This window comes from Choloepus didactylus (genome assembly GCF_015220235.1).
Source record: "Choloepus didactylus isolate mChoDid1 chromosome 11 unlocalized genomic scaffold, mChoDid1.pri SUPER_11_unloc2, whole genome shotgun sequence".
NCBI classification, from domain to species: domain Eukaryota; kingdom Metazoa; phylum Chordata; class Mammalia; order Pilosa; family Megalonychidae; genus Choloepus; species Choloepus didactylus.
In genome coordinates, this window is record NW_023637579.1 from 4,010,938 (window position 1) to 4,026,211 (window position 15,274).

Sequence of the window (15,274 nt, forward strand, 5' to 3'; positions counted from 1 at the left end):
ATTGCACAGTCTCCCTTTGCAGAGGCCCACAGAGGGCATGGCTTGGAGGCAGGGTCCCACATGTAAGTCCCAAGGGCTCTACACCAATACCAGGGAACTGTGGGTCCATGGCAGAGAGAGGCTGTGGGGAGTCTGAGCTGAAGGGTTTGACCCATGCAACAGCTTTAAGTCTCCCAGGAAGGGCTGGGAGATTTGAGCCTTAAAGCCACCTTCGCTCTCTAACTACACAGAGAACAAACCCCCCTTCAGGGCTGGCTGCACCAACTACACACAGAAATTTGTAGCACTGCTTAGACCCCCATAAGGTTCAGAACACCACTCACCACATAGACAAGTTGGGGAGAACTGGCTTGAGAGTAATAGGTGGCTCAGGGGTGACATCTGCTTGTAAGTCAGGGAAAGTGCACTTCACCAAGCTGTAGCTCTGACAAATTGTAGATAATTGTTCAAGTAAATCTGCATATCCTAAAAGAACCCTATCAAGATAAGCAAATGCCAAGAAGCCAAAAACAACAGAAAATTTTAAAGCATATGAAGAAACCAGAAGATATGAATGACCCAAACCCAAAAACTCAAATCAAAAAATCAGAGGAGACACAGTACTTGGAGCAATTAATCAAAGAAGCAATCACAAACAACAAGCTCATGACACAGGATATAAAGGACATGAAGAAGATCCTAGAAGAGTATAAAGAAGAATTTGCAAGAGTAAATAAATAGATCATCTTATTGAAATAAAGAAACTGTTGTTCAAATTAAAAAGATTCTGGATATACACAGTACTAGATCAGAGGAAGCTGAGGAAATAATAAGCAAACTGGAAGAGTGCAGACTTGAAAGTGCAAGTACAAAAGAAAGCATGCAAATATAAGAATCATTGGTGATCCAGAAGGGGAAGAGAAGGGTAAAGGTCTAGGAAGAGTATTCAAATAAATTGTTGGGGAAAACTTCCCAGCCCTTCTAAACAACATACATACAAAAATCATAGATGTCCAAAGAAATCCAAACAGAATAAATCCAAATAAACACACTCTGAGACATATTCTCAACATATTGTCAAATGCTGAAGAGAAGGAGCAAGTTCTGAAAGCAGCAAGAGAGAAGCAATTCACCACATAGAAGGGAAACAACATAAGACTAAGCAGTGACTACTCAGTGGCCACCATGGAGGTGAGAAAGACAGTGGTATGACATATTTGAAATTCTGAAAGAGAAAAATTGCCAACCAAGAATTCTTTATGCAGCAAAGCTCTCCTTCAAATTAGAGGGAGAGCTTAAAATCTTCACAGACAAACAAATGCTAAGAGAATTTGCTAACAAGGGACCTGCCCTACTTGAGAAACTAAAGGGAGCCCCACTGGCAGAGAAACAAAGAAAGGAGGCAGCAGTATACAGACAAGTTCAGAACTAAAGAGATTTAGTAACAGTACTGTTCTGGTTTGCTAATGCTGGCTTTTTTGAAAAATACCAGAAATGGATTGGCTTTTATAAAGGGGGTTTATTTGGTTACAAAGTTGCAGTCATAAGGCCATAAAGTGTCCAAGGTAAGGCATCATTGTTAGGGTACCTTCACTGTAGGATGGCCAATGGTATTCAGAAAACCCCTGTTAGCTGGGGAGGTACATGGCTGGTATCTCTTCTGGAGTTCTGGTCTCAAAATGGCTTTCTCCCATGGTGCTCCTTTCTAGGTGTCTGCTTGTTCCTGGATTGCATTCTCTGTAAGCCGCAGCTTCTCCATCCATAAACGTCACTGTCAGTTGCTCTCCAAAATGTCACTCTTAGCTGCTCTGAGTTCCTTCTGTTTGTCAGCTAATTTATATGGCCTCCAGTGATTTAATTCAGACCCACCCTGTATGGGTGGGGTAACACCTCCATGGAAATTATCCAGATGTTTCACTCAGAGTTGACTGGGTCACCTCTCCATGGAAAAACTCAAAGGATTCCAACCTAATCAACACTAATACATCTGCCCCCACAAGATTACATCAAAGAACATGAATTTTGGTGGGACATAATATATCCTAACTAGCACATGTACATTAGAGGAAATAGAGAGGGGGGGAAAATATATCCAGCAAACAAAAACCAAAAGACAGGATGGCTGATTCAAGAAATGTCTTCACAGTAATAACATTGTATGTGGATGGACTGAACTTCCCAATTAAAAGATACAGATTGACAGAATGGATTAAAAAATATGAACCATCAATATGTTGCTTACAAGAGACTCATCATAGACACAGAGACACAAAGAAATTCAAAGTGAAAGTTTGCAAAAAATATTCCATGCAAGTTACAGCCAAAAGAAAGCAGAGTAGCAATATTAATCTCAGATAAAATACACTTCAAATGCAAGAATGTTATATGAGACAAAGTAGGTCACTATATACTAATAAAAAGGGCAATTCAACAAGAAGAAATAACAATCATAATTGTCTATGCACTCAATCAAAGTGCCCCAAAATATATGGGAAAAACATTGACAAACTGAAGAAAGCAATAGATGTTTCCACAATAATTGTGGGAGATTTCAATACATCACTCTCTCCTATAGATAGATTAACCAGACAGAGGACCAATAAAGAAACTGAAAACCTAAACAATGTGATACATGTATTTGAATTAACAGACATATATAGAGCATTTCATCCCAAATCACCAGGATACACATTCTTCTCTAGTGTTCATGGAACTTTCTCCAGAATTTTTCATATGCTGGACCATATAACAAGCCTCAAATTTAAAAAGTTTGAAATTATTCAAAGCACACTCTCTGATCACAATGGAATACAATTAGAAGTCAATAACCATCAGAGACTTAGAAATTCACAAATATCAGGATATTAAACAACACATTCCTAAAAATAAGTGGGTTAAAGAACAAATAGGAAGAGAAATTGCTGAATATATAGAGAAGAATGAAAATGAAAACACAACATATCAAAACTTATGGGATGTAGCAAAGGTGGTATTGAGAGGAAAAGTTATAGTTCTAAATGCATACAGTATAAAGGAAGAAAGCTAAAATCAAAGAGCTAATGGAACAACTGAAGAAGCTAGAAAATGAACAGCAAATTAATCCTGAACCAAGTAGAAGAAAAGAAATAACAAGGATTAAAGCAGAAATAAATGACATGGAGAACAAAAAAAAAAGAAAAAGAAAACAATAGAATAAATAACACCAAAAGTTGGTTCTCTGAGAAGACCAACAAGATTGATAACCCTCTAGCTAGACTGACAAAATCAAAAAGAGAGAAGACCCAAATAAATAAAATAATAAATAAGAGAGGGGACATTACTGTGGATCCCAAAGAAATTTTAAAAATTATAAGACAATACTATGAACAACTGTATGCCAACAAACTAGATTATATAGAGGAAATGGACAATTTCCTGGAAACACGTGAACAACCTAAACTGACCAGAGAATAGAAGATCTTAACCAACCAATCACAGGCAAAGAGAGCCAAGCAGTCATCAATAAGCTTCCCACAAATGAATGCCCAGGACCAGATGGCTTCACAGGGTAAGTCTACCAAATTTTCCAAAAAGAACTGACACCAATATTACTTAAACTCTTTCAAAACATTGAAGATAATGGAAGACCACCTAACTCATTTTATGATGCTAACATCACTCTAGTACCAAAACCAGGTAAAAATGCTACAAGGAAGGAATACTACAGGCCAATCTCCCTCATGAATACAGATGCAAAAATTCTCAACAAAATACTTGCAAATCAAATCCAAATACATGTTAAAAAAATCATACACCATGACCAAGTGGGGTTCATTTCAGGCATGCAAAGATGGTTCAACATAAGAAAGTTAACCAATGTAATACATCACATTAACAAATCAAAAGGGAAAAAATCAAATGATCATCTCAATAGATGTTGAAAGAGCATTTGACAAAGTCCAGCATCCTTTTTTTCTAAAAACACTTCATAAGTTAGGAAATGAAGGCGACTTCCTCAATATGATAAAGGGCATATATGAAAAACCCACAGCCAGCATAGTTCTCAATGGTGAGAGACTGAAAGCCTTCCCTCAAAGATCGGGAATGAGAAAAGGATGCCCGCTGTCACCATTGTTATTCAACATTGTGTTAGAAGTGCTGGCCAGAGCAATCGAGCAAGACAAAGAAATAAAATGCATCCTAATTGGAAAGGAAGAAGTAAAACTGTCATTATTTGCAGATGATATGCTCTTATATCTGGAAAACCCTGAGAAATCAATGACACAGCTACATGAGATAATAAACATATTTAGCAAAGTAGTGGGATGCAAGACTAATGCACATAATTCAGTAATGTTTGTATACACTAGAAATGTCCTAACTGAAGTGACACTCAAGAAAAAGATACTGTTCTCAATAGCAACTAAAAAAATCAAGACCTAGGAATAAACTTAACCAAGGACATAAAAGACCTATATACACAGAATAAAAATTGTGTCAGTGGAAATCTTTGTCTTGTTCCTGATCTCAGAGGGAAAGCGTTCAGTCTTCCCCATTGTGTATGATAGCTGTGTGTTTCATGTTGAGGAAGTTTCTTTCTATTCTTGTCCTATGACAAGATACATGAGGTACACACTGAAAACACTGAATGGAGAAGTAGACAGGATTACAGTAATCCTTAGGGACTTCAATACACCACTCTCATGAATGGATAGAAAATCTAGAAAGACAATCAGTAAGGAAACCGATTTTGAATAATATTATAAATGAACTAAACTTAACAGATATTTACAGAATGTTGCACCCAGCAACACCTTGATATACCTTTGACCAGGCAGGCTGAAACTGTGGGTTTCCTTAGCCCTCACTTTGCCAGTAAAAATCTGGCTCAATGTGGGGCTGTGTCCCCCACTTTATTTGTTAGGGAGGACTCCCCCAGCTGTTCTAGTTATCAGATATCCCCTAGGCAAGCTTCTGTCCACCTGCTGCTGTTTCCCTCAGGGTGGGGGAAGGGTTTTCAGACCCAGGGCTGGAAACACAGTCTCTGTCCATGTTTTCTCAGACTATCTGTCCCTCACTGATCTGGGCCTTGAAATGTCCTCCCCTGTGCCCCAGGTCTGCAAATGGTGGGATCTGTTTCACTGCTGTGTGAGAATTCATATTCTGTGTTGCTGGTGTGAGAGATCCCAGCTCCTGTAAGACCAAATGAGAGGAATGGAAGAGGTTTTGCCAGTCCAGGATGGGATTTTCCTGCATGATATTTATCTCTGTCTTCAATTTGCCATTTGTAGGGACCATCTCCAGTCTATGTCTTCCTACAGAGTTTGGAAAAATACATAATTGTCCTTTTATATTTCATTGATTTTTGAGAGAGACTTTTAGTAGCAGTTTACATCACCATGTTTATGATGTCACTCCCCCAACACTAAACTTTTAAACATTATCCATATTAAAACTATGGTTTGTTAATTTTCTTTTTTGTATGGCAGATGCATATTGGAAGGAATGAAGTTATTTTAGGATATTTGTTGTACCAATTGCTTTTCTTTGTTTTGTTTGGAAATGTTTATTTGTTTGATAAATAAATTAAAAAAAAACTATCCTATTGGCTGAAGTTTTGGGGATGATATTTTTCTGACCCTTTATCATGATGGCTTGTTTCCTTGCACTTCATAAGTTATAATTTGCCTCTCACTTTGGGAGCTCTTAATCCTTGGGATGTCTCTAGTTGGTATATGCCTTATTTATTCCTTTTACCCTGGAATGTTCTGATGGACAACCATATAAGTGTGAGGTTCTGGTGATTGGCCTGTATCCTGATGAGCACTATAAGCTCAATTTCTGTATTCCTTGGATCTTTCTCTTGATTTATTTCTACTCCTAGGAAGTTCTGCATTTCCCTGAAAACTTTGTTGGGCAATTTAAAGATTCCTGTAACTTCTTAATTGTTTTTAGTTGTCTACATTACAAGCCTTATATATTTGGAAGCACAATTATTCACATTATACACATGACCTAAATATTTGACATATGTATTTTGTGAAAGGCAATGGTGTCTCAGGAGATACCAAATTTCTGGATTTGGATCACCCCCAATAACTCCCACAATATACCATACAGTGAAAATAACATGTTGAGTGTGACAGTTTTTTAATACTTGGAAAATATTTTTATGATTTAGCCAAATGTTAGTGCACAGTACAAACATATTGCCATGACTAATATTTTTCTACAACATTAAGCCAGTAACAAGTAGTATTAGTTTCCTGAATTCAGGTCCTTTGACTCTAATCACCATACTTAATCTTAGGAATTCCTTGACTCTATAAAAGAAATCTCAGTTTGGAATTTCTTTTGATAAATTTAAAATAATTTAAAATGAAATTTGCACATGACTAGATATTAATTATAGTTACAACTTAGTTGATAGTTTCTTTTGTCATTTTACAGTGGGAGAAATAAGATCTACAAGATTTCTGCTTGCATGATACCTAAAGCTTTGACAATTTCAACATTGTTCTTTTGTATTTTAAAGTAACGTGTATCCTGTATTTACTGGTTAAAAATGCTAAGTTTTCTACCTAATGTCAATCTTTTTAATAAAGTTATTTGACATTCTTTATGCTCATCGATTTGCTTTGATGGATTTAATATCACCTAATATGATTGCAAATATGCCAAATATGCCTTATTTTGCATGAATCTTTGTGTTACATATTTCAATTTCTCATAAATTAACATCATTTTTAATGGTTTGGAATAGTTCCTAAAATATTTTTCATGCTGCATAAGTATTAATCACTCATATTCATCTATATTTTGATCTGCTAATGCCATTATTAGATTACAATGATACCCTGTATGTTTACTTATTAAAACATATTGCGTGCTATCTAAATATTGATGCAAAAGAGGAAGCAGGTTTAGTCTGCCATTTGATAAAATCTAGAATCTAATGGCACAATTTCCTGCATACCTTACATTTGGTACTTCAATTCTCTCATAAAATAAATGTGAGCGGAGTATACAGCAGGTATAGTCATTATCCCATCCTACAACAGAGAAACCCTGAGACTTATGGCCATACATGGATTGTCAAATATTCATTCCTCCACCTTATTCTTCCTTATTCTTCTATCTCAGTTGCTATAAAGTTGAGGAACATAGAATAATGAAAATTAGAAATACATTTCTACACATGCACAAATTACCATGGTAGGCTCAAGGAAGATAGAATATTTGCAAAGACCTGTATGTGAAGAAAGACAATATGTAAATAGGCCTATAATATGTAAAGAGGTTAAAATAATCAAAATTTCATTTAAAACCTTCCCACAAAGAAATACACAAATCTAAATGGTTTATCTGGTGAATTGTACCATTTAATGAAGAATTAACACTAATTCTTCTCAAATACTTTAAAAATAAAAGCAGGGAAAATGTCCCAATTCATTCTGCATGGCCAACATTATCCTAATAACAAAGCCAGAAAAGACATTCCAAGAAAACTACAGCAATATTTCTTAAGTGTATAGACACAGAAAGTTTCAACAAAATGTTGACCAACCAAATACAGTAATGTGCTTCTAGACTCTATTTGGGATCACTCAGCCACTGTGACTTCGGCTGTTACCTTTTGTTTTTCTCCCTTTTGGCCATGTAGTCATTTTTCAGTCCCTCACTGCCAGGGTGAGGCTCACTCCTGGGAGTCGTGTCCCATGTTGAAAGGGAGATTCATTCCTCTGGGAGTCATGTCCCTTATGAAGAGGAGGTTATTTGACAAATTGGGCTTAGAGAGAGAAAGGCCACATCTGAGCAACAGAAGAGTTTCTGGAGGTGCCTCTTAGGCATAACTATGGGAGGGTTCAGCCTCCTATTTACAACCATAAATTTCACAAGAGCAAGCCTCAAGTTGAGGGATTGATTTGTTAAATAGTGGGTTCCTAACTTCACTTAATCTATATTCTATCCCAAGATAAGTGGTCAGTTTCTTACATTATCTTCACTTTGTTGTACAATCATCATAACTCTCAACTGTAAACAATTATCATGACATAATACATCTCAGAGCTCTTATCAGCTTCTAATTATCCATCCCTTGTATTAATGTAGAGTTAACAAGATGTTCCTATTAAATATAATCTTTAATATGTACTGGGTGGTTTTTCCATACCACTCTGTTAACCATCTGCACCAGTGCCATATTTTATAAGTATACCATGCTAACAATTATTTAGGCTTCTGGTGCTATTCTGTGGGTAATATGCCTTTAAACAACCATTTACAAACATGTTCACCTTTAATGCATCGCTGATACTTATAATCCCCATTAATGAACCACAGTCACATATGATCATTCCCATACCACTAAGATAACCCTCATTATCACAGCTGAACATATTAGATTATCATTGCCCCTTCACTAACTTCTATCTATCGCCAGTTCCCCTATATTCTACATCATAAGACCCTTATTTTACATTTTCTCAGAGTTCACATTAGTAGTAACATGCAATATCTCTCCTTTTGTGTCTGGCTTATTTCAGCATTATCTCTACAAGGTTAACCCATCCTTTCATATGTTTCATGACTTCATTCCTTTTTTTTTTTTTTCAGTTGTGTTATGAGCTTTTATTTAGAAAACACATTTAATACAAGTATAGTTTGCAGATACAAGTTTTCACCTTGTATTCTACAAAAGTCTTGAATATTATTCTCTTTACAAAATGGAACCTTACAAAAATACTGACAATTTAATGTTTTTATAAGTTTTCTTTAGTTGAAGTGATTTCTCTCATTGTAAAACAATGTCTACCACAGAACTATGATATTTTAGTTGATATTAAAAAAATTAATGCTTTTTTAAGTGGCTAATGTAAATAACACAGGTCAAGACAGTTTATAATCGTAGTGAATATAGCTAAAATTGTTTCAGAAATAATATTTTACATAGTTAACATTTAATGTTGTATATGTTATTTATATATTTATATATAAAACCATAGCTTGCTACAGTTGGAACGAAAGGATGAATTCTGTAATAAGGATATTACTGTGGTTGATCCATATGGTTATATTTGGCCCTTCGAAAGGTTTGCATCCAAGATCTAAAAGCATTTCTTCCTTCCTTCTTTCCTCAAAGGTTCAGTTGATAAACTGTATACTACAACCTAGAGCGGGACCTTGCTTGGAAGGGCTTATGGATAGAGGATAAGGGGAAACACTTCTTCAGAGATTTAACCCATGTGCTCTGCCCAGCAGAACCTACCAAGAACTGCCCTAGAGATCAACTCCAAGACAATAGTGCTTTACCCAGCTCAGCAAGAGCAACTCCCCAAGACCCTTTTTAGCTCCTTTATCTTGCAGGGCAGCCTTTCAGACATGAGACCATCTGCTACTATAACTCATGCTGACTTTGAGTAGCCAAGAGTTTCATTCACTCTTCATTCTTCCCTGTTTACTCTCCCTTCCCATGTACAGAAGGCTGCTTTACATCAGAGGGTGGACTCCTTTGCTCATCTCTGAATCCTCACAGGAAATCCTGGTAGGTACATAACAAGGATTTCATGGGAGATGGCAGTAACTGAAATATAACCATTTCTACAAGTGTGCAAGTGATGGGTGATTGGTTGTACACAGTATCAGCATCCTGCAATTGATGTTCTAACATCACAGGATGATGCATCAAAAGAAGACAAATGAGGGCCCATACCCTTGGTTACTTCTGAAATGTGCTCTTTGTAAAATTTCACTCATCCACATCAGGTCTCCTAATCACTAAAGCAAGGGACTGAGGTTACTGGCCTCCACATTGGGGAAGTGATAGGCCTTAGTATAAGGTATTTGGATTCAGGATCGGATAATTTGACTGAACGAGCTTGCTCTTCCCTTCTGTGTGAAAAACAAACCAAAAGAAGACAAATTCCTGAACCAAAGTCACAGTAGAGAATGGAGTGTCATAGGCAGAGAAGATGCAGGAGGGGAGCCTCTCAATGGCTATTTTCTTGATTGAGTGCTATTTCTGGCATTGTATACTACAATGTGAATTTGTGCTTTTTCTCACAGGCCTGGGATTCCTTGGTCACAAAATGACCAGCAGACTCTACTTGAATTGTTTTAGTGATTGTTCCAGAATGAGCCTGTGTTCACTAGAACATGAACTCTTAAACCAATTGCACATCCAGGATTCCAGCACTTGGTGTTAGTTTGCTGCAGTTTCCACATAGGTGAGCACTACCTACATTTTGCAAGGCCACAAGGTAAGACTTTTTTTTTTCCTTCTTTTTGAAAATCAGTCAGACAAAAAGTTTTTCCCTACATTCTACTGTCTGATGAGATTGGAGAGCAGCAAGAAATTGCTGTCAGCAGTCATCTTACAAAAACAGCTCGAGAGGTGGGCAGCACCTACACCATGTGGTAGTGATTGTCCCTGTCAATAATGTCCATAGGTGAGAAGATTTTCTCCCTGATGGCAGGAGGAGGCAGGGAGAGTGTCATCTTGGTCTTGAAGAGGTCAGACGTGAAGAAAACTATGCAGCAGGCCACCAGGATGCCCTCAGCAAACCCTGTCAGGACATTGCCAGGATGGTGCTTGTGGTCAGATAGGCATATGACAGTCTTGTGTAGAAGGCCATCGTGATCAGGGTGAACTGAAGGAGGGGCTGGAGCAGGTGGGCTCCTCACCAAGTGAAGCAGGCCTGTGGGTAGAGCACCACATACAGCATGGTGAACATGGAGAAGGAGGCAGAGCCAGAAAAGGACTTCCTGGCTTCCTGGACTTTGCTGTCATCTCCTCTGCATTTGTAATTCTGAATGCAGCCTTTGGAGCAGTTGAACTGTCTGAAACCCTGATTTCAGAGGACACAGACACCCTACAGTCACTTTCACAATGTCTGTGACGGACTGGCTGATGGCACAGCCAAACTGGAAGCAACCAAATTGCTTTTAGAGGGCTGCCACATAGGGATTCTGAATAGTTGAATGGGACTTCTCCTTCAGGTAATGGATCTGGTAGAATTCCCCTGTGATGATTGCAAGTATGGCAATGATGATCCCCACAGCAGAGCACACAGCATCATTTATTGTCTCACCAGTTTTCAGTGGGTACTAGATGCTTTCATCATTGCAGTAAAACCCTTGGTGTTATGGCTTGATGGTGCTTGTCTCAGTGATGAGGAAGGGCAGGCCTGCAGAGTCACTCTGCAAATAGAAGGAGCTGAATGGGGTTCAAATGATGTGACTCTAGACTGTGGGTACATTCTTTTTTCTTTTTTTTATTGAGATATATTCACATACCATGCAGTCACAAAAAACAATGCATATATTTGACTGTTCACAGTACCATTATATAGTTGTGCATTAATCACCAAAATCAATCCCTGACACCTTCATTACAACACACACAAAAATAACAAGAATAATAATTAGAGTGAAAAAGAGCAATTAAAGTAAAAAAGAACCCTGGTGCCTTTGTTTGTTTGTTTCCTTCCCCCATTTTTCTACTCATCCATCCATAAACTAGACAAAGGGGAGTGTGGTCTATATGGCTTTCCCAATCACATTGTCACCCCTCATAAGCTACATTGTTACACAATCATCTTCAAGATTCGTGGGTTCTGGGTTGTAGTTTGATAGTTTCAGGTATTTACTGCTAGCTACTCCAATTCACTAGAACCTAAAAAGAGTTGTCTAAATTTTTCATGAGAGTGCCCACCAGAGTGACCTCTCAGCTCCTTTTGGAATCTCTCTGCCACTGAAGCTTATTTCATTTCCTTTCACATCCCCCTTTTGGCCAAGAAGATGTTCTCCGTCCCACAGTGCTGGGTCTACATTCCCCTCCTAGGAGTCATATTGCACGTTGCCAGGGAGATTCACTCCCCTGGGTGTCTGATCCCACAAAGAGGAGAGGGCAGTGATTTCACCTGCCAAGTTGGCTTAGCTAGAGAGAGAGAGGGCCACATCTGAGCAACAAAGAGGCATTCAGGAGGAGGCTCTTAGGCACAATTGTATGGAGGCCTAGCCTCTCCTTTGCAGCAACCGTCTTCCCAAGGGCAAGTCCTGTGGTAGAGGGCTCAGCCCATCAAACCACCAGTCCCCTATGTCTGTGGTCATGTTAGCAACCATGGAGGTGGGGAAGCCCACTATGCCTGCATTCCCCACCGCTCCTCAAGGGGCTCTGCATATTTTTTATTGTTTTTTAATTAACTCTTTTTTTAAACCAAATATTTAAAAAAACATACAATAAAAAACATTTCAAACAAACCATAACAAGGGAGTAAGAAAAAGACGACTAACCTAACTACTTTACTTCCAACATGCTCCTGCTCTACCCCAAGAAAGTAACCTAACAGAGCAACATTTCTGTGAACTTGTTCCTACTATATCCATCAGAAATTAACAGACCATAGTCATTCCTGGGCATCCCCAGAATGTTAAATAGCTTATCTGTTCTTCTTGGATTATTGTTCCCCCTTCCTTAATTGCTCTCTACTGCTAGTTCCCCTACATTCTACATTATAAACCATTTGTTTTCATTTTTCAATGTTCACATTGGTGGTAGCATATAATATTTCTCTTTTTGTGTCTGGTTTATTTTGCTCAGCATTATGTCTTCATGGTTCATCCATGTTGTCATATGTTTCATGACATTGTTCCTTCTTACTGTTGCATAGTATTCCATTGGGTGTAAAATAAATACCTTTTATTTATCCACTCATCTGTTGAAGGATGTTTGGGTTGTTTCCATTTCTTGGCAATTGTGAATAATGCTGCTATGAACAATGGCATGCAGATGTCTGTTCATGCCACTGCTTTCAGATCTTCCAGGTATATACCAAGAAGTGCAATCACCAGATCAAAGGGTAACTCTATATCTAGTTTTCTAAGGAACTGCCAGACTGACTTCCAGAGTGATTGAACCATTATACAGTCCCACCAACAATGAATAAGAGTTCCAATTTCTCCACATCCTCTCCAGCATTTGTACTTTCCTGTGTGTTTAATGGCAGCCATTCTAATTGGTGTGAGATGGTATCTCATTGTGGTCTTAATTTGCATCTCTCTAATAGCTAGTGAAGTTGAACACTTTTTCATGTGTTTCCTGGCCATTTGTATTTCCTCTTCAGAAAACAGTCTTTTCATATCTTTTACCCATTTTATAATTGGGCTCTCTGTACTTTTGCCATTGAGTTGTAGGGTTTCTTTATATATGAAAGATATCAGTCTTTTGTCAGAAACATGGTTTCCAAAAATTTTTTCCCATTGAGTTGGCTGCCTGTTTACCTTTTTGACAATTCCTTTGAGGTACAGAAACTCCTAAGCTTGAGGAGTTCCCGTTTATCTACTTTTTCTTTTGTTGCTTATGCTTTGAGTGTAAAGTCTAGGAAATGGCCACCTAATACAAGATCTTGAAGATGTTTCCCTACATTATCTTCTAGGAGTTTTATGGTACTGTCTTTTATATTGAGATCTTTGATCCACTTTGAGTTAATTTTTGTGTAGGGTGTGAGGCAGGGGTCCTCTTTCATTCTTTTGGATATGGATATCCAACTATCCCAGCCCCATTTGTTGAGAAGACTAGTATGTCCCAGTTCAGTGGCTTTGGGGGCCTTATCAAAGATCAGTCAGCCATAGATCTGGGAGTCTATTTCAGAATTCTCAATTTGATTCCATTGATCAATATGTCTATCTTTGTGCCAATCCCATGCTGTTTTGACAACTGTGGTTTATAATAAGCTTCAAACCAAGGAGTGTAAGTCCTCCCACTTTGTTTTTCCTTTTTAGAGTGTTTTTAGCAATTTGAGGCATCTTCTCTTTCCAAATAAATTTGATTACTAGCTTTTACAAGTCTGCAAAGTAGGTTGATGGAATTTTGATTGGGATTGCATTGAATCTGTAGAGGAGTTTGGGTAGAATTGACATCTTAATGACATTTAGCCTTCCTCTCCATGAACATGGAATATTTTTCCATGTTTTAAGTTCTCCTTCTATTTCTTTTAGTAGAGTTATGTAGTTTTCTTTGTATAGGTCTTTTACATCTTTGGTTAAGTTTATTCCTAGGTACTTGATTTTTTAGTTGCTATTGAAAATGGTGTCTTTTTCTTGAGTGTCTCTTCAGTTTGTTCATTTCTAGCATATAGAAACATTTCTGACTTATGTGCATTAACCTTGTATCCTGTTACTTTGTTAAATTTGTTTATTAGCTCTAGTAGCTGTATTGTCCTGGGTACTTTCTAAAGTAACGACCTCATTCCTTCTTACTGCTGGACAGTATTCCATTATCTGAATATACCACATTTTGTTTATCCATTCATCTGTTGAAGGACATTTGGATTGTTTCCATCCCTTGGCAATGGTGAACAATGTTGCTATGAACATTGGTGTGCAAATATCTATTTGTGTCACTGTTCTCAGGTCTTCTGGGTATATACCAAGAAATGCAATTGCTGGATTGTAGGGTAACTCAATCTCTAGCTTTCTGAGGAACCACCAAACTGTCTTCAAGAGTGGTTGTACAATTTTACAGTCCAATCAGCAATGAATAAGAGTTTCAATTTCTCCACATCCTCTCCAGCATTTGTAGTTGCCTGTTTGTTTAATGGCAGCCATTCTTATTGATGTGAGATAATATTTCATTGTGGTCTTGATTTGCATTTCCCAAATAGTGAAGATAAACATATTTTCATGTGTATTTTAGCCATTTGTATTTCCTCTTCAGAGAAATGTCTTTTCATATCTTTTGCTCATTTTACAACTGGGTTGTTTGTACTATTGTCATTGAGTTGTAGGATTTCTTTATGTATGCAAGATATCACTCCCTTATCAGATGATGGCTTCCAAATACTTTCTTCCACTGAGTTGGCTACCTCTTTACCTTTTTGACAAATTTGAGGTACAGAAGCTTTCAAGTTTGAGGAGTTCCCATTTATCTATTTTTTCTTTTGTTGCTTGTGATTTGCATGTAAGGTCTAAGAAGGAACCTCCCAATACTAGGTCTTGAAGATGTTTCCCTACATTATCTTCTAGGAGTTTTATGGTACAGGCTCTTATATTGAGGTCTTTGATCCACTTTGAGTTAATTTTGTAAAGGATGTGAGGTACTGGTCCACATTCATTCTTTTGCATAGGGATATCCAGTTCTCCCACCCCCATTTGTTGAAAAGACTATGTCCCAGTTCAGTAGATTTGGGGGCCTTATCAAAAATCAGTCACCTGTAGATCTGGGGGTCTACTTCTGAATTCTCAACTCAATTCCATTGATCAATATATCTATCTTTGGCTAATGCCATGCTGTTTTGACTACTGTGGCTTTATAGAA

General features: G+C 37.7%; 1 pseudogene; it reads right to left on the reverse strand.

Moving 5' to 3' along the window:
- Positions 1 to 10,362: 10,362 nt before the first annotated feature.
- LOC119524537 lies at positions 10,363 to 14,235 on the reverse strand (annotated as a pseudogene).
- Between the last annotated feature and the right edge of the window lie 1,039 nt (positions 14,236 to 15,274).